The sequence below is a fragment of the Mus caroli genome, unplaced genomic scaffold (assembly GCF_978045245.1).
Source record: "Mus caroli unplaced genomic scaffold, Mus_caroli_1 scaffold_8, whole genome shotgun sequence".
Classification (NCBI taxonomy): Eukaryota; Metazoa; Chordata; class Mammalia; order Rodentia; family Muridae; genus Mus; species Mus caroli.
Window position 1 is genome coordinate 62155307 of NW_028227263.1, and position 19059 is coordinate 62174365.

At 44.7% G+C, this 19059-nt stretch overlaps 1 protein-coding gene across 1 annotated transcript in view; it reads right to left on the minus strand.

Annotated features, from left to right (window-relative positions):
- The window catches only part of Ctxnd1 (cortexin domain containing 1), a 45155-nt gene that overhangs the window by 25175 nt on the left and 921 nt on the right, over window positions 1–19059 (minus strand). The gene's annotated exons all lie outside the window — the stretch shown is intronic.

Genomic DNA, 19059 nt, shown 5'->3' on the forward strand with positions numbered 1-19059 from the left:
TGCTGGGATAACACTTTTTTTTAATGTTAAGCAGCAGCATTCTTCTTCAAACAAAAACCTGAGTTAGGTGCCATAGCTGGCCAGCGACGGCCCTTTCGGCAGCATGACATATCATCTTCAAGGTAACATTCTTGAAGATGTAGGCCAAAGGCCTCACTTCTCTCAACTTCTCCCCTGCATCTTGTCTACAAATCTGACTAATAAGAAAGATCTGGAGGCAGTCCTCTGACTTCCTCTCTCATCCTATTCCCTCTACATTTTGCTTCACCCTCTTACATTTAACTTCTCCTGTCAGCATCCCTTTCCTGAATGCAAGCCACCTCATTAAAAACATGAAGATGGTAAACACCATGGGAGAGACTTATGAGCCAGGTCCTACACATTGTTTTGTAATATGCTAAATAAGGAAGGAAATGAGGGAGTTGGGAAGGTTGACTCTCCGGGAGAAAGCCTGACTCTTTTTCTGCTGCATCACTGTGTTTTGGTTGTTGGTCTCTGACTACCCCTGTGCTTTTTTTTTTTTTCTGCATGCCTTCTGTCACATTCTCATCATCTCCCTGCATGACTTGCACTCAACATCATGAAATGGGAAAGAGCACATTAACTTGCTTAATGTCATCTTAGAACATAGAATAGGCCTATGCAAACTGAGAACAGCAGCCACTTCTATTTGCCCATGATTTATATTTTAGAAGAGGATTTGCATTTGTGGTACTTTCAAGCATGAAGAAACAGTGGGATCTTGTGATTATTCAGCCACAAGACATCAAAAGAGTGTGGACATCTCATGTTCTCTGGGTGGCATGGAGCTTCTGGGGTCGGGATGGGCCAGAGCCATGGGGATCACTAACAGCTCCAGCTGTGACTGGAAAGAAAGATAGTGGATATGGGGGAGCATGGCCACCAGAATAGGGAACCCAGGCTGTGGAGAGCCCTAAGAGCTGTCAGGCAGGCAGGAAAGACTTAGGCTGAGAACCAGACAGAGCTGCAAGGTATTGCAGAGACGGGAAGCGCCGTGAACACAGGAATAGCCCTGGCTTCTGTGACTGCCTTCACTTTGAGTCTCAGAGGAATTGTTCACAATCTTGGCAATCTCCAAATATGTTAAACCAGTGGCCAAAAGCATCTTGAAGAAATTGGATTTTCATTTCTAATCTGATTGCCATTTAATCTGTTGCCCTTTGTGTGATTGCTTACCATTTGCATTGCTACACCCTGGCAAAGAACCTCTCAATTGATTTTTCTTCATAATGAGACTGTCTCAATTTGCAGCCCAGTCTTGACTCAAACGTATAATTCTCCTGCCTCATCCTTCTGAGTGCTGGGATAACACTTTTTTTAAAAAATGTTACACATACACAGCAGCATTTTTCTTCAGACAGATAAACAAACAAACAAACAAAACCCCAAAAACAAAAAAACTGAGTTAGGTGCCATAGCTAGGCAGTGACGGCCCTCTCGGCAGCATGACATATCATCTTGATCAAGATTCCCTTTCATAAAACCCTCAAATCCTCAAAACACTTCAGGCACAGAGTTCCCAAGTAACATCCCTTATCCTCAACAATGCAGTTATGCCTCTGCTGCCTCGTCTCACCACCACAGTTTGAACCCTAAAGGTCTCTGCAAGGGAAGCTAGAAACCAGACCCTTGGAGATATTCCCTGGAATGCAAAGTCTCAGCTCCAGATGGCTGCCTGACTGCCAGCGGTGGGGCCGTAGACCAGCCATGCAAAGCCAAGTCTCAGTTTGCTTACCTTTTCTATGAAATAGTAATATCCTACTGGCTCACTGGGCCTCTGAGAAATAAAAAACAATATAAATCCACAACTCGTGTTTTTGTGTTTACTGTTTCCTTCTGAAGATGTCTAGTCCTCCAAATAGGTTGCAGGTATACATGATGCCCCCACCCTCTAAGCTATGTTGCAGCTTCCCTGTCAGCATGGCCCCTGCTCTCCTCTGACAAGGGGGCATCCCATAAGGAACAAGACCCTGCCCAAAGTGAGCTTGGAGCTGGAGCTTCCTGGTGCTGGTAAGGACCAGACTGTGCCAACTCAGACGATGGTGGTGAAGATTCTAGAGAAAACTTCTCAAATCCACATCCTATACAGTGACTCACACAGACTGTAGGTAGCTGCAAGCCACCAGCTTGGCTGTCTCTGGGAGTGATTAATCGCCCTGAAATTAATGGTCCCTTAAAGGCAGCCGCCACCGAGGCTGTGTGCATCCATAAAGCAGAATTCATTGCATCTGTAGAGATGTTCGTGAGGACAGACATTCCACCCCCGCACTGCACACCCATAACCCTCCAGAACCCACAGGACTTGTCCATGGCTTCGAAGTGGCCAGGAATGAAGTGACAACCACAGCTCCTTGCTGCCTCCTCTGTCCACATGAACAGAGAAAATGGATCTTCAGAACAGGGGTGATCTTGCTGGGGACAAGCTGAGTAAGCCTGAGACATGGGTAGATCAGGTGTAGTCTAATGGTGAACAGGGTCCTTGTATTCAATGCAGAAACCAAGAAACAAAGAAAATATCCCCCTCATTAAAATGCACTGCATACCTCATGTGGGGAGGGTTTGGGGAAATATATGGATTATGGAAAACTGACATTTTGTAGGCTGCTCCTCTGAGATGAGGGCATTTAAGATGAAATGTTGAAAACAAATCATTACTTGTATGTTGTCTTAATCTAAGAAATGCTAAGTCAGTCAGACAGAGTCAAGGGTGTTAGTTGGAAAATTAGGGCAAGAGTAGAGTCAGGGACAGAGGGAGATGGGGCTGTGGTTTATGCAAATTATGGAAAAATAAACACCACCATTCCATCCTCTGATGCTTTGGAAAATCACTAATGTCAAACTGTCACTGCAACATAGGCAGCCAAGACTGCTCTCCTCAGTACTCCATAGTACACTTTCGCTCTAGCCATTTTTGAACACACATCTGCTAATGTCCTTTCCTTACTTTTTAGCCATGGCCCAAGAGGGAGCTACAGTGAGATGCTGAGAGCCTTAGACAGGAGGGCGGGGAGCCTGTCCTCCGTGTTTGAGCTGTGCCCTTTGGTGGTTGTGTGACTTCAGATAGATTTCATGATTTCTCTGTGCTATCCAGCTAGGGCTCTTCTTCTTCTGTTCTCAGTTACTCTTGGATTTCAACTGGAGGAAGAGGGGAAAAACTCTTGAAATGGCTGGGCCAGGTACCTCTTCTAAGCTAAGCAGATAGAGAGCCAGTATGTGGGTCTCCTCTGTTCTTTACCCCACTGGGTTCTAGCAAGGACCCAGAAGGATTCCAAGACCAACAACACTCAGAAACAAATTTCTTCCTCTCAGTATGCAAAGTACCACCTCAGTCGAACTATGGGAAGGATACAGGAGAGGTGTACCCTGAGCCAAGAGACATCACATACCTGGGCCCTGGTGGAGTCGCTTGTCAGCACACTGGCCTGCTTAGTTCAGAATCACACAAGAAACTCACCGTAAATCACACTCATTTGCATAGCCTAGTTGTGGGTTTTACTGACTGGGGCAGAAGGCATGCTGGGAGTGGCCTAACAAGACTGCTGAAAGCTTCAGGGGAAATCAAGTCCCAATTTCCATTTTCAGCCTGGCTTCTCTCCTGAGGAGGCTCAACCACACTGGGGTGTTCCTGGATATTGTCGTGGCTCTGCAAAGTCCTCACAGTGTTGTCAAGACAGGAAACCTTTCCCCTGCCTTCTTATTGTTTTATTTCCTCTTTTCAACTGGCTCATTATAGCTCTGCTCCTTAACAACTGGGAAGTCTGGAGCATATCCTTATCCCTTCAAACCTCAACTTGCTCTTCTGATCAATGGGACATACAATAATATGCTCACAAAGTGGTGCTGAGGACCAAGCTAGGCTGATGCCTGTCAGGCCAGTAGCTGTGTCCCTGGCTCAGAGCAAACCCAACATTGCATGTTCAGGCACTCAGGCAGTGGCCCACTTTTGTCTGGAGTTGTCCAGAAGTCCACAGGTTTAGATTGTTACATAACATGTCCCATAACAGAATGTATGCTTGATGGTATAGCATGGAGAGCTCCCTGGGTGTTGCTTCCCACAGAGTAGGGATTCCCACAGCGTGGTAATATGACAGGGAGCAGATGACAGCCCATGGTCAAATCTGCTTTACAGAACAGGAGGTAGGAACAGCACCTGCATCTTAAAATGGTTAGAAATCAGTGAAAAACAAAAGCCATGAAATGTATGAGTGTTACAAAATTCCATTTCTGTGTTCATAGGTAGTTGGATATAGCCATGCATTTTTGACCTACAAGCATCCATGGTTGTTCTGTCAACTGATGAGCAGCTGTGAAAGGCCAAACGGGAGAGAAGATTTGAAGTATTTTCATTCTGGTCCATTATAGAACATTATGCCAAGTCCTCTTAGAGGTTCTAAGAGATCCGTTTTAGCTGTTCTACAATAAGCATTTCCTAAATGAGTGAGCATATCATTTTGTCTTCCAAGTCAAAAGTTGGTACTTTGACCAGGCAGAGATGCCAGACAAGTTGCCTAGGGTCCTCCTTTCTCTCTCACTTCTCCTCGACATCTCTCTCCAGCCCTGTGTTCTGCTTTCTAGATCTGCTCTAAGTTCTTGTGTTCTAGGTTTCTCCCGATCCTAGAGTCTTCTGTATGTAGATTTCTTCTGTGGTCTTTTACCACCCACTTCTGTCTCCTACATACGCTACCAGACAAAGTATCTCTACCAGAGGCTTGCTTCACAGAGCTAAGTCCAGACTCTCTGGCTTAGTGCTTCACAGAGCCAAGTCCGGGCTCTCTGGCTGAGCCTTTTGACTCCTGTCCTGTGGGAAGCGCACTGCAGGTCGCTGCCCTGCCCCACTGTTCCTCAGTATGCTGACTTTTCATACCAGTCTTATGCCTGGGCTATCTATCCTCATTGCCAGTCAGAGTCTGCAGACCTGACTTTGTTTCCATTTTCTCCAGAAACCTTCCTTTATGGCTCTCACTAAAGAGGTACATGCTAAGGTAATGTGGCTTAAGATCCAACCCGCTACTTGCATGAGCCTCTCCTAAACTCTTAGAAGGAATACACTGAAAGAGTGTGTTTACATGGTCCCCTATTGTAGCAAGATTTCCAGAAGTTAAATACAGTGGCTGCAGTTTGAGAACCACAGCCAATGTGGCAGCACTCAGACTCTGGGCTCCTATCTGCATATCCTTGAGAATCTGCACATGGGGAATCTGGGTGTGGAGAAGCTGACCTGGGGCTGCATTTCATGTGGATTTAATGGCATATATTTATTTAGTTCAAGATGGCTTTTGCATAATGAGCTCATTTGTAACAAGGTTTCAAAGGGTATTTGATGGCAAGGAGGATTTGAGCTCTAGATTTTCTGCTAGTTGACTATTTTAGGAACACATTCTCTTTGCTGTTGTATGCCCAGAAACTTATCGACAGTCCCCGATACCTTAATTAAATGCAGGCTAGTTTGTGCTTTGAAACCTGCCAATGTCTAATGTTGTTTTTCACCCTTCACCTGTTCTCATGCATTTTCTTCCCCCATCTATCCCTCATGCTTGCTGGGATGCCCCACTTGGACTTGTCGCCCCTTCCTGCTTGTCTTCCTTGAGCCGAAGAGGCTTAATAATCTGTGAAACTCTTATTAACTTTGTGTTATTTCAACATGAAATACTAACTTCCAGAAAGACAAGAGGCAGTTCACTAAGTCTCACAGTGGCGTGGACACTGCAGCCAGCCAGCAAATGAATGTCATCAATTCATAGAGTCATTAAGATTCATCGTGCCGGAGGAAATTGGAAATGCCTCAAAGGCTGCCAGTCTGGTCATGAGAGAGAATTGACAGGATTTCTTCACAGACATCTCATGACAATGTGAGTTATGAACTTAATTTTTTTGTGAGCCTAGTCAATAAATTGTGATCAATTATGTAAGAAGACTGGCAACATTTGTATTTTCTATAGAAATGACTATATAAATGTAATTAAGATATCAATAGTAGATCAAAGTTCAGCCAAAATATGTTCTAAAATGTCATGGAAGTGAAGTATCTGTCTAGCTTAGTTGATAGAGCATGAGATTCTGAAAATATCACAGAATTAGCTTCAACAGTTACCCGTTTAAAAAAGATTCTTAGGGACTGGAGAAATGGCTCAGTGGTTAATGGTACACACTGCTTTTATAGAGGCCCCAAGTTCAGTTCCCAGAACCCACATCAGGCAGCTCTCAAACACCTGTAACTCCAGTTCCAAGATATTCAAAACCTTTTCCTGGCTTCCATTGGTCATGCATGTAAGCACATGCACATGCAAACACATCAGCATAGATACTGAACCATAAGAAAAAATGTTCATTTTTTATAGATTTTGTGAGGTCATTGATATTTTTTTCCTTTTACAAACAAAACCAAGATAAAATCATTTTAATATTTGTAATTTTCTGTGACTTTTCTCCTTCCAAATATTTGCTTTTTTATTTACTTTTCTTTCGTTATTACAAAGGACTTCCAAACTTCATAACCTTCAGGATTCATAAACCCTACATCTGCTTCCATTCTTTGTGTCTAAAGGATATCATGTTTCTCTTTTTCTATCCCCTCCTCCTCCTCTCTCTCTCTCCTCTCTCTTTCTCTCCCTCCTTCCTTCTCTCTCCTTTCCTCTCTCCTTCTCTTCCCTTCCCTACTTTTCTCCTTCCCTTCCTCCCTTCTCTCTATCCTCTTTCATTCATTCCTTCTCTTCCTCCCTCCCTTCCTTCTCTCTTTTCTTCTTTTTCCCTCTCTCCTCTTTCTTTCTCTCCCTCTCCCCCTCTTTCCCTCCCCCTTTCCTCCCTTTCTCCTCTCTCTTTTCTTCTCTTTCCCTCTCTCTTCTCTCTCCTTCTCTCCCTCTATCCCCCCTCTCTCCCTCCCTCTCTTCCTCCCTCCCCTTTCCCCCTCTTTCAGTCTCTAATTTACCTGTCTTTATCAGCATCCCCTTTGGGAATGTGGCTCGTGTCTGCTATTAAACTGCTATGAAAGTTTTCACCACTTAATCACTTGCACATTCAGCTCATTACTGCTGGTGGCAGCACCCCCTGCCCAAATCTTAGCTCTTAGCCACTAAGTCAGCTCCAATTCATCCTGTAAAGTTGAGTTTCTACCATCTGGAACCTGAGAACTTTCCAGACATACTGTTAAGGAGAACAGGATATTAGAAGCTAATTTGTCTCACTGATTCATTGATAAGAGCTCTTGAAGATGCATCTGCTTATTGGAGACACTCTGTTCAAGATATAAGAATCAGGAGCAAATGCCACTTAAAGTGAAAATAAATCCAATGAATAAAGGCATACACAGCAGTTACTGCCACTTGGAGATAACAGGGCAGCGATATGACTCTCCTTCCAGGCTCTTGGGACTCTAAGGACCTAGAGCATCCCCCAGAATAGACTGGCTTCCTTTATTTTCTCATTTTGCTCTATCAGGCCCTGAAATAGTGCACTAGGGATCTTCATCCTACAGAGACATATGTGGTACCCCAAAAGATGCCAAAACTCTGAAGATATGGTCTCCTGTCCACCAGTCCTAAACCTGGCTGTGAGCTCTGCTCTTTATCTCCCACACACTACCCTCTCCAGACCTTTTGAGAGAAGGCTTAAGAGGAGGGATGTGTGCTCATTCATATAAAAAAGAGACAGAGGCCAGTATCAGTTAGGACTAGGAGATAGGGCTAGGGTGGAAAACGCCTGTGGGGGAACTGATGATCTTGAGTCAGGGCAGTTAGGAACCCCAGAAGGGCATCTCTGAAGGAGGCTTTCCACTAAGGAGTGAGCCCACTCTGTGAGAATGAGTTCAGTTTAGATCGGAGGGGGTAGTAGAAGACACACCCCAATTTTCTGTATCCAAATTTCCAAAGAGCAGTGTGCCTCTAAGTGCAAAGATCTGCTTCTCCTCTGTCTCTCTTCTTCCTCCCCTGCCTTACCCTTCTCACGAATTACTTTTCTAATCCCCTAAATTCTTAAACACAATATGGGTTTTCCCACTTTGAGGTCTAAATGGAAGACTCCCTTTTGGGTTAATTATGATGTTCAAAGAAGTAAAGGCTTTAGCAGCGGTGGAGGCAGGGAACCCTGTACTTCATCCTCTCTGTTTGGTATAAGTGGGCTCTCAGTAACTATGCAGGATGAGGACTAGCCATTCTGCCTCCCCACACTTCCCCATAACTGTAGAGTCACAGGTGCCCATTGCTGCTGGTGCTGAGTGTACTTGTCTGGAGGAGAGCCTGCTGTTGGCTTTCCCTTTGCATCCACAACACCACAATGGTAACATGCTGTTAGCCAAAGCTGTGAGTCCTGAGGGTCAGTGCATTCTGAAAACCACCAGGCCAGGCCTCCTCCAGGCCATCTGGCTAAAGCAGATTGGAGAAGGAGGAGCAGAAGTGCCAAAGCCAATGTCTTCCCTTCCCACCATCAAGGAAGGCAGATGCACAGAATGATAGCATGCCCTTTCTGCTATCACACCCCCTGTTGGAAACAATATTATGTCTATATCCCACTTTTTCATTCCAGTGTTCTCCTGGTGAGGTAGGTAGGACAGGAATGAGATGAAGAAACAGAGGTTCACAGCAGGTGCTCACTTCATCTATTCATGTGTCATGCCGTGTAGGCTAGGAAGACCTGGGGCATCTAAAGAGACACAGACGCACCTGTACCTGCATGATAGTAACTCTGAGAGGTTGTCTAAAAGGAACTCCTGCACCCTAGATGTCCTTCACTGTGCTTTCGAGATGTGGTGACAACTTAGAATCTTTGAAGTACACAGCATCCCCTGCTCCACAGTGGGGAAGTAGATCTAGTGAACCAGGGCAAGAAGATTTTTATTTCTTTTATTTTTTCCTCTCCTGATGCTGTGGATTGAACCAAGACCTTATGCATGCTATGCAATCATTCCACTACTGAGCTATATCCTCAGGCCTTCGCTTTTGAAGTCAGGCAGGCTCTTGCCATGCGGATTAGACTGGCTTTGAACTTGCTAAGTAACCCAGTGTGGCCTTTTCTGTTTTTATCTCTGAAGTATTCCATATCTATCTGAGAGTAGGGGTTAATGGAAAGCTTCAGGATTTTGACAGTGTGAGACAAGAACCAGAAGCCAACCTAAAGCTCCATTTGAGTCCTCATCCACCAGAAGAGATAGTTTGTATCTTTCTGTACTGGAGTATCCCCAAGTTTAAGTCTGCAGCAACTTCAGCTCACTAATCCATTTCCATTGAGTACCTAAACCAAAGATCACAACATGGTGTTTCTTCATGTTGATCTGAACAAAGTTATATGATGTTCTCATTTGAATGGGCTGACTATTGGACAATTTCACATGATACTTGATGTTTTTCTTTTGGAAAATAGTCTGGCTATGTTGGGGCTGCAGATGGGAGCAGTAACACAATGTCAAAACTGAGTCATCAGCCTGTAGGTCTGTTCTCCAGTGTCCCCCATTCTCTGTCCCTCAGACTTATCTGCTCCAGCCATCATGACACTTGCCTGACTTCCACAGACATCTGATTTTGCCATGTCATGAATGTGTGGATCTCAAGGAGCAAGCCTTTACTTTCCTGAGAGTTTTGGAACCTTGGATTCATAAGAGATTCGTTGGACAGCTTCTACCTGCCAGCTCTCAGAGTCCTCTTCCCTCAGGAAGGTCATGCCAAGTATACCTGCTGTTTTCCTTAACCTGACACTCAGAACAGATAGATGCCAGTTGATACTGACTTGGTGGAAGGGGCTCCAGGGGCTCCTATATAGCCTATAGAATGGAGGCTGTTATAAACCACTTCAGGTTGACAAACCCAAGCTATGGGCCCTGAACCTGGGGTTCAATGTGTACATCACATGATGGCTATTTCAATGTGTACTGGGCATCTGCAGATTCTATTTGCCAACTGTCACCTCAGTACAATCTCTAAGATAGAAGGAGGATATGGATGACCACTTGGGGTGAGTGATGAGGGGTGGGGTTGAGTCCTGTACTGGCAGAATCTTCACAGGCTGATACACCCAGTATGTATACATGCCTTACACAATTGGCCAGAGTTACCCTCCAGGGGGTAGTAGTCCAGTAGGGTTCTTTGCTATTCTCATCTTTCTTCCTTACTTTTCTATGAAATTTAGATACAGATCCCCTCCCCCTGTGTTGTTGATACTGTCCTGGATTGGGCTGGGGGCTGGGGCTGGGGACTGGAGGCTTGGGATTGCACCCACCTCACCGCCAGTTGGTGAGTCCTCTCATCCCTTATCATGAATATTGGACACTCCATCTCTGGGATTGACAGTCTGGTTGGAGTAGGTAACAAAATGAGTGTTTTATATGCGTCGAAAGAGTTGCCTGTCATTGTTTAGGGCAGGGTAGTAGCTGTTAGAGGAGCCTGACACTTAGGACCATCCAAAGAGTAAATTAGTGTGACTCTGCTGAAGTTCCCATGTCTGCACCCAGCTACTTGCTCCTCATTCATCTCTATCTCCACCTCCTAGTCACCAAGGGTGTGGGAAATTAGAAAATCAATCCAGCATCTATTCATTGCACTTCCCTGCTAGGAGTCCTTGAAAATGTCTGTCTAGTTTTGACTGAACAGAAAGCAGTTGTGTTCAGCCTCTACCAACACCTCTTCCTTCTGAGTTCAGCAAGCAAGCTTCTGAGGACAATTTCATATTGGATGTAGGTAATATCCAGGCTCAAGGCAGCAGCAGGATGTGTCAGAATCAGCAGGCGCTACAGTGATTCTTGCACCACTCTTGACAAACCAAGCCCAGGTTAGATGAAAGAGGCTGGGTCAGTAGTTACCTGCTTCTCAGGTAAGTCACTGCTCAGGCAATCTGGGACACTGCCCATCTGCACAAAAGTTGGAGAGGTCTTAGTTTCAGGATTGGTAAAGCACTGCCCTACTGACAATCGGGTAGTAGCTTTCCCTCCTAGTTAGTGAAGACGGGCTCACACCAAATCTAATGTGTGGGACCAGGGTTTTGATAGCTCTGGCAGCAGGCATGAGGGCAACCCCGATGCCACTCTCTGGGGTTGGAGCCAAGGAAGGACAAATGATTAGAAATTGCTCTCTGACAAGTTTCCTGGCAATGCTTTGCCATGGGTCCCAAAGCCTGTCAGCTGGATCTTTTCCAAAGGAAAGGAAGCACCTCCCAAGCCAGCCAGACACTTCATACTTTATCGAGACTCTAATGTGGTGCTCCACCAGTGTCTCACAGGCCTCCACCTAACCTGGAATAAGTATCAGGGTAGGCAGTGGACATAGAACCAAGCCTTGGGTTTTAAGAAATGGCCCCATAATTGATCTGTACCAGGGCTTGAATGATCTCTTTCACAGTTTGACCTCAGATTCTATGATGCTTATATCTGATGACCAGAGTGCTCACTTCCTAAACTCAGACTGAAGATGCAGGCATGGTGGCAATGTGGAAAGAACCCTCCAGAGATGACTACGCCTACCAGCTGTCATCAAATTCCTTCCATAGGAGCTGACAGTTCTTCATGCCACAGCACCAAGACCTCTATACTCTATCCCCAGACAGCCTCACTAAGCATCTTGCCTTTGACAATCTGTTTACCTCAAGTCTAAAATAAGTACAATGAATTTGTCCTGGTTATTTTTAAATAACAACAAGAACCATTACGTTGCTCTTGAACTTAGGAGCTGACTGGACCCTGCTGGTAGCTGTACTGTGTGTTTGGCCATTGAGGTTGGCTTCTTGGAGAAGGACCTTTACTCACAGCTCCAGCCCCTGGCCTTAGGAAACTCTCAGCATGGGTCCTTAGGGGCTAATGTTATGTGATCCCACATGGTGGCTCCAGGGCAGTTGATAAGACAGATCAAATGTCCTAAAGCAAGTGTCTCAAGACCGACCAGAAAAAAAGTGGCATGGCCTTTGCTTCTGCAGCCCTGAAGGTCACATAGCATCACTTTTGATTCCTTTTGCTCACTGAGGTATCCTCCAAGGCCCTCTCAGTGTCTGAGGGAGGGGGATAGACTCATCTACCTTTTGATAACTGCAAAATTGCCATGCTGACCTCAGTCCCTTCCACCCCTGCTCTCTCCACCAGAAACACTATGCCTGACTCTCTGGCCCATATCCTACCTCCTGTATAGAACTTTCTCTAGGAGCCTCCAGAGCCTCTCCAGGCTGTGTTACAGGACGCGTGGGTCACAGTGCTTATGAACGGTTTCCTCTACGTCTTCTTCATATAACCCATTATTTTCTAAATATAAAATCATCACAAAGATACAGAGAAGTAGCAAAAACTGGAGGAAATACTAAGATATTGGTCATGGGTCTGGGATTACAGGTAGTCATTTCCTCCTTTTATTCTGAAAACATCACATAGAACACCTAGTATAATCAAAAATAATTTCCAAAAAAGACTCTATTGGGGAACTGATTTTTGCGCTTAGTGGCAGAGTATACTTTTAGCCTCATAAGACTCTGTGCTCAATCCCTAGCACCATAAAGAAACCATGACAACCACAAAATACAGAAAATGCTTCCTGGGAATCCATAGGATGCAACTATGCAAATTCTCGTTCCCCTAAAGGAACACATTGTCTATAACTCCAAAATTCATTTTATACAAAGATGGACATACACACACACACACACACACACACACACACACACACACACACACACACATAGTCCTAAAATAAAGACAAGCTCTCTTCCTACTTGTACATTGAAATTGGAGCAATCCTGAGCTTTTACTACACAGTGTCTACTGTTAAAAGAGACAATGGCATCAAAGCTAGCAGCCCTGTGGTTTCTCTCCAGATCCAGGTCTTGTCTTTGTCCTATGATTTTTCTAGGCAGGAGCAATGAAAATTGAGGCTGCATCAGCTGGACTGAGAAGCTCTGGATATGGGCACAGTTGACAACCAATGGTGTGTCATGACTTTTGTGGAAAGCAGAAAATTAGCAAATGCCCTTTCAATGTCTGCTGTGGGAGTTAACGTGGATGTGTGCATTCAAAAGGGGAAAGAGGACACTTGCTTTTCTGTCAGATGTTGAACTATAGATATTGGATGATATGGAGTTTAGGTCAAGCAAGTGTGAAAAATTGATGCATGTGCCCGAGCCTGTTCAGTGATTCTCATACCTAAGGCTTGAAATGTTTGTTCAAAATGTTCATTGTTGATACTACTCCAGGAAGTTCTGGTCTAGGGAGATCAGGATTGGGTCCTGACTGTAGTTTACAATGAGCCTTCTGGAAGATTCTTTGGGCATCACTCTCCTGCCTCCTGCATGACAAGGTGCACTCTCATAATTATGCTAGTTTGCCAAACACATTTCCCTGAGCCTACTGTGTGGTGAGCATAGTGCTGGGTTAGCCACACATAGTTCTCCCTAAGCTTCTCTTAAGGTTTTGGAGGCCATATTCCTGCCTCTATTTCATCCTGGAGAAAAGGGAGCTCCTAGCAGCAGAGGAATATGTGTGTTCATTCACCAAAACATGGAGTTAGGATCTGAAGCCATGTCAGAGGAGTTTGACAATGGAGGCTCCTGTGCATCGCCAGGATAATTACTTACATGGTTCTGAAATGAGTCAATATGCCAAATGGGTCTTGACAACTAGATCTCTCTTCTTACCATCTTTACAACATCTTATGTCCATGTAAGAAAGCTCTCTTAGACCCCCTCACCGAGTTGGAATTTCTGAAGCATGCCTCTTGTTGAGTCAAAGGGTTAAGTTGGGGGTAAGGCTTTTGGATGCTGATTTCTAAAGGAGGCAAAAATCCCTTCCTTGTCCCCACAGGTTGGAATGCCCACTTCCAATTGTGAAGTAAAGGGACCTAGGGAGAGTGGCAGAGCGGCAGGACTCAAATCCTTCCTCTTCAACAATAGTTAGAAATTCTGTATCTATCTCAGATAAAATCTCAGTTATCATGGAAATCGCTGAAGAAGAAAATGAATTCCCAGAGTCCTGGATTTCAGTGGGCATGTATATTGATTAACAATGATGTCCTTGTTCACTTGAAGATGTGGCTGCCGGGGAGAGCACGACTTTCATTGCTCTGCTTGCTAAAAGTGGCAGCTTCCCTCCATTCTTCTGCAGAGCTGAGAATGAATATGTTAATAATGTAACTGGGACACAGGGAAGGGGACACAGACTTTGCTGGTGACTGAACAATTCTGCCATAGAGTTGATGCCAGTGGAATGGAACTCCCTTCCCGAGAGTTTGGCCCAGAATAGCTATTTGTCAAATCAATTGGCCCAGTGAAGACAAGGGCCCCTATGAGACTTCAGTTAATAAGAGAGGGCAATGCTGTTTTCCAGGCATGGGGTCATCTTGGAAGATGAAGGCCATGCTGTTAATGAGGGTCTGGCTGGCAGGTCCACCTAGCCCTTCAGAGTCCCAGAGATCCCTGCTCTCATGCACAAAGCCTCCTTGCTATGCCAGTATGCTGTCTGCCTTCTCAGAGTGCAAACATTCCAAGCCTTAAGTCTCATTCTCCCTGGTGTCTTAGGTAACACATAATTTAAGGCAGACAGTCCAGGGTAGACACAGACACACCCCAATCAATGCAAGCAAAAGGTCATCAAATAAGCTATAGTGGGTGTGTCTGTCTGAGGACACTTGGGACATGGTGGACCATATAGGGGCACATTTTGTAAGATGCTTGTTTGGCTTGGGAGAAGCAAGGATGTCAGGAAGGAAGGGCCAACCCTTTCAGAAGTTTCACCTTAATATTGATCACCTGGCTGAAAACTTCTGCCTGCTTCCCATCAAACATGGTACCCCACTAGGGATCATTTCTTAAGCCAACTCTAGGCAACTCTTGAGGATTCCAAGGCCTCATTCAGTACCATGGTCAATTAGTTATGCCATCTCTAGACATATGGAGGTATGACAAACACGAAGCATTTGTTTACAGTCTTCTAGAATATACGACGTTCCATTTGAGCTAAGGAGAACCTGCATTGCCAACAAGAAAGGGGTATGATGATTATTTGCATTATCGGGTCACTTGTCAGTTGTCGATCTCCAAATGACAAACTCATGTCATCATGCCCACAGAGCATGAAAATTCATGTCCAAGGGAAGGACATTGGACTTTGCTCACCTTGTCTCTTCCAGACAGGGCTGCAGAAGCAGCCGCACAGTTCTTGCCTTACTAACCTGTTCCAACCTTTGAGGGCACCTCAGGGTCCCTTCCCATCATTCAGTCCCAAGGGTAAAGAAATCATCCTTGGGATTCTGATGGGGCCAAGTGCTAGAAGTCAGATCTTTTAGAGACAAAATATGAAACTCCCCAAAGGTCAGAACAAAAACTATACATGAAAGCATAATGTTGTTGGGTCATTTACTTACTACCCAGGGTCATATCTCCTGTCACTAGTAGATTTCAGTAGAAACATCTGAGAGGTTCAAGTCTAAGTAGCTAAGTGCCTTTTCTCTTCATCCCTCTGCCTGGGCCTGTCCTTGCCAAGTGAGACACTTCGGTCTTTCTATAAATATGTGTAACCATTATGAGTCAATTAAAAGCAAAACAAAGACCTTTAAAAATTCTAAAAACTCTTGAATGCCAAGGTTGGGGCTAGGCTCTGAGGAATGGCCCAGGGAGGCTCTTGCGCTGCTATTAATGCTAGACCTGAGATGCCTTGTCTAGCATTGTCCAGGGATGAACCTGATCGTATTGGCAAGGGGATGAAGAAAAGAAATACAAGCAGACACAGAGATAGAAAACTGGGATCACAGAGGAGGTGGTCTCAGCTCTCTGCTAGAAAAGTACAGCCCTACAGAAATGCAGCATGCTTATTATATAGAGTTTAACATGGAGGCAGGGTTTATGGTATACAATTGGATAAAGGAGGCTGGTTTAACTAGTCTTGGTAGAAGTAATCTCTGTAGGAAAGCAGTCTTCAGGCTATAAATATCTAGGCAGGGTGGGGCAGTGGGGGAAGCTATCTGGACATTCTCTGCACTCAATATCAGCATTCACACAGCTTTGCCACTTCTTATGAGCCTCACCCCAGTGCCTGGGAAGTATTGACATTTTCCCATGGGTCTGATGCCCTGCCCATGTCAATAACACATATTTGCAGGGATTCACTCACTCAGGGCTTCCTCTGCTCTTCAGCCCAGGGTGAGGTTCAAAAGCAAGCCTAGGCAAGCAACCAGGTTAGATATGAAAGAGGATGAAGGCCAAGGTTACATGATCTCTGATGGATGCTCATTTGTGCAGAGTGTCTGTGGCTATGGGGATCTCTTATAAGGCCGTGGATCTAGGGGGATTTGAGAGTGGATATCCCAACCCTAGTTCTTCTAGTCTGTGACACTACCTCCTTACATTACTTTAGGATTGACTTTCACAAGGACACTTTTACCTGGAATGGCCCAAGGCATTGTAACCAAGGGAACACATCAAGGGGTTCTTTAGGGAATGTCTACCACAGAAGTCTGTGTTCAAGGACATGCCATGGAAATCTATTGACCACCATTGTCCATTGTGAACCACAGAAGCAGAGTATAGGAGGGACCAGACAGGAAGAATTGGTTCTAAACACCGCGTCAAACACCTTCCATGTGCTGGGCTTATCTACAGAAAGTACCAATTTCGATTCCAGTTCCAGTTCCTACATCACCCCAGAAAGGAAGGCAGTAGAGACTGAATCCTAGAGGCAGAGAGGAACTTTCAGGGGATAATAGGTAAGTCATGGCTAATAACAAAGGGTTCCATCCACAGATGCCAAACATGAAAAAAGACCTCATACCATGGAGTCTTCAGAAAGTGGAAGTGGTTATCACCACAAAGTGCACCTCCATGATTTTTGAGTGTTGCCTCTCTATCAGAGATTTTTTTTTTCCTTTAAGCAACTTCAGGCAATGAAGAAGAAGCTCAGGGAAGAAGGGCAGCATCTTCAAATGTCTTCATGCCACTTTGGAACTCAAGTTCTCTCATCCGTAATCAATCTTGATTAATTGAGATAGTTCCTCTAATTATCAGTTTCCTCATCAGAAAATGGAGATAAAAATGTGACTCTGAGGGCTGGGGATATAGATAGCTTGGTTGGTCAGGCGTCTGCTTAAAAACATAAAAACCCATGTCAAAGCTGAGCATAGTGGCTCATGCCTCTAATCCTGGTAAGGAAGGCAGAGACAGGAGTATCTCAGGGTCCCCCTGGCCATCTGTTCTAGAAGTGTCACACAAGAGATTCTCTTTTAATGAATAAGATAAAGAATGGTTGAGGAAGACAATGTAGAATTCTGAGCTCCACATGCACCCCACTAGGCATATGCACACTTGTACATGCATGAACATACACACACAAAGACCCCACTACCCATATACATACATGGAATGTTTGCTGTGAAAGTTACATGAATGCACATACAAAATACTTAATGTATGGCAGGTATTTAATAAGAGCAACTGACTTGGTATTGGTTATTCTGGGGCTTAATAAATAAGGGAATCAGAAAGGTCACTTGCTTAATGTCATCTGATTAGTTATAGAGCCAGGACTAAACTCTGACCAGACTCCCTCACACACGTACCCATGAGCCTTTCCCTAAGGAGTCCAGGATAACTGATTTTCACAGCACCCACCCTGAGTCAGCAGGAAACACAGATTCCCATTTGCCAGCTCTCTGATGGGAGGAGGCAAGGATGGCACAGTAGGAATATTTCCTTCCAAAGAAAATAATAAAACATGTCACTTCCAAGAACAAACTTCAGTCACTTAAAACACTCATAAACGTGGAGTAGCTCCAGAGCCTTCGATGCCCAAATTCAGAGCCAGCATGCTTTTTTTTTTTCCACATTTGAACTCATTAGAAGCATTAACCTCAGAGACTTGGAACCCTGTCAGCTTTATAAACAGTGCTTCTTCTACTGTGGCCAGGCAGGATAATGTAAGGACATTTTCCTTGATGTCATTTCAGTTTCCATTTAAGTCTTGGAAATAGTGTTGAATTTGAGCCATACTATATGTGGACCACCGCAGGGATGCTGATTTTGAGACTGTGCTGTGAGATCGAGCCCTTGTAGTGTAAATATTTGTCAAAGAAAGATTAAATAGTCAGGCAATATATTCAGGATGATTGCATCTTTCATTTACCCGGTAAGGAAACAGGCTGGAAAGATACACAATTTGCTAAATCGAAGTAAGCAGCCATTGAATTTCTAGTTATTTTTTTTTCAGGCACATACACGGGTGCTTTTCACCAATGTATACATATCCCTTTTCCACTCTATCTTTGTTTATATCAGACTTACGTTTTGTCCTTTAACAGCCTAAAAGTTGCTATGATTTTTCCACATGTAGGTGAATTCAGAAACATGGCTCGTGCATTCATTACCTGCATTTTCCTCAGAAATAATAAATGGCATTATTGGAAAAGTGATTAGGGAATTAGTTCCTTGGAACTAGAGGATCTTAATGCAATGGTACATAGAGTAAGTGAATAGCTTCCTCACGGTTCCTTGCTTGGGCAAATGTAAGGCCATTCGCTTCAGAATACTTTCTTAAAGCAGGGGTTTGCTTGCACACCCTCATGTGTTCTCAAAGCTGGTGCATACTGTGAGCTACCTCCAAAAATATAACCCTTACCAAAGTCCAATTTGCAAGTCACACCCAAAGGCTTGGTGTTCAGCTTTGTGATTGCCTAAACCTACTTTGCAGAAGACCATGAATTGCAACGAATCAGATTGTTACAGCCCTTCTCAGGAAATAGCTTGCCGAGGGTGAGGGAAACCCGAAGGCTGTGATGCTGGACAACATACTTTCGGGGGCATGTTGCAAGAATGCATGGATTATAGTGTCAGGCCAAAAGCTTAGATTCTCTGGCTGGGATTTGGGAGGCCAGGGAAATCCCAGAGGATGTGGGGGTAGAACCAGCTTGGAAGCTGGTGCAGAAGTGGTTACAAGGGAGCCTCTCCCAGGAAGGCAGCAGGGACGATGGGTGAGGCTTCATTTCTGGGTACGTAGTCATGTCTTGAGAGATCACTGCGACACTAGGACCCTAGAGTACAGGCAATGAGAAGATTCATAGCTTTGGACAGAGACTTGCCATTCCAGAACTTCCCCCTTGG